At 42.0% G+C, this 1,681-nt stretch overlaps 1 protein-coding gene across 4 annotated transcripts in view; it reads left to right on the forward strand.

Moving 5' to 3' along the window:
* The window catches only part of CDK5RAP2 (CDK5 regulatory subunit associated protein 2), a 167,532-nt gene that overhangs the window by 23,433 nt on the left and 142,418 nt on the right, over positions 1-1,681 (forward strand). The gene's annotated exons all lie outside the window — the stretch shown is intronic.

The raw sequence follows: 1,681 nt of genomic DNA on the forward strand, positions 1-1,681 counted from the left end.
AAAAATTTCTTTAAAATGGGTCATGCCTTTGGGATTATAGGTAAGAACTGTCTGGTACTTGGTCCCAAAGATTTCCCTCTATCTATTCTACAAGTTAGATAATTTTGTATTTTACATTTAGGTCTATGATCTAATTAGAGTTAACTCCTGTTTAAAGTGTGATAGGTTGAGGTTCATTTTTTTTTGTAGGTTGATTATTTTGTAGGTAGAGGTCCAATTGTTCCAGTGCCATTTGCTGAAAATGAGTTGTTTGTACTGTGAAAACTAATGAAAGGAGAACGTCATTTAGAATGCGGTTGGAGGCCAGCAGGGGGAGCTTTCAGCCCTGTCACTTGCCGGTGGCAGGACCAGCAGGAGGGGAGGACTCATTGCGCTCAGATTTTACTCTCCCAGCCGGAGGAAGGGAGGTTGCTTACCCCGCCATCCCGCCCCTCAGCCCCGCAGTGAGAGAGACCCAGTGAGAGACCGTCGTGACTCGAGTCCCCTGTACTTCCGGCTCCCGTTTACTCCTGCGGACTTTTAGTTGATGAGAGCCCACCCCAACTCCCCCCTTACTCCCTAACACAGCACTTGTCACCTTTATTCTCTGGATTCGCCTGTGGTTTTGCTGCAGCTTTCTTGTCCTGGATTGTAGTTCTCTGCTACTCCTGAATGAACCCATCTTTTGCTGATTAAATAAGTGGCAGTTTTATTTTTTTATTATTAAAAAATAATTTTTTTAATGTTTTATTTATTTTTGAGAGAGAGAGAGAGACAGCATGAACAGGGGAGGGTCAGAGAGAGAAGGAGACACAGAATCCGAAGACAGGCTCCAGGCTCTGAGCTAGCTGTCAGCACAGAGCCTGACGTGGGGCTCGAACCCACCGACTGCAAGATCATGACCTGAGCTGAAGCCGGATGCTCAACTGACTGAGCGACCCAGGTGCCCCAATGGCAGTTTTATTTTTAAGGTTAACAGCAGCTTTGTCAAAAACTGTTTAGCTGGGGGCACGTGGGTGGCTCAGGCAGGTAAGCATCCGGACTCCTGATTTTGGCTCAGGTCATGATCTTGAGGTTTGTGGGTTCGAGCCACACATAGGGCTCTGTGCTGACAGCACGGAGCCTGCTTGGGATCTCTCTCCTTCTCTCTGCCCCTCCTCTGCTGTTTTCTCTCTCTCTCTCTCTCAAAAATAAATAAACATTAAAGAACTAATTGGCTGTAATTGTATGGGTCTACTTATATAGACTGTTTCACTGGATTCTTTTTAAAAATTGTTTTCGCCCACCTGGCTTTTACTGTTCCATATAAATTTTATAATCAGCTTGTTTCTGTCTATAAGAAATTCTGTAGGGCTTTTGATTGGGATCATATTAAATCTATAGATCAGTTTGGAGAGAATTGACATCTTTATTGTATTGTCTTCCAGTTCATGAATTTGCTAAGTCTCTTCACTTATTTAGGTTCTTGATTGCTTTAGCATTTTGTGGCTTTGAGCATACATAATGTTTTATTAGATTTATGTTTATTAATGTGTTTTGGAGGTATTATAAAATGGTTTTTAAAAATTTTTCAGTTTCCAGTTGTTTGTTGTTAGTGTATTGAAATATGCTTGATGTTTGCCTCCTGGCTTTGCTAAACTCACTTGTGAATTCTGGGATCTTTTTTGTAGATTCCTTGGGATTTTCTATACAGATGATCATA

Source organism: Suricata suricatta, chromosome 13 (genome assembly GCF_006229205.1).
Source record: "Suricata suricatta isolate VVHF042 chromosome 13, meerkat_22Aug2017_6uvM2_HiC, whole genome shotgun sequence".
Lineage (NCBI taxonomy): Eukaryota > Metazoa > Chordata > Mammalia > Carnivora > Herpestidae > Suricata > Suricata suricatta.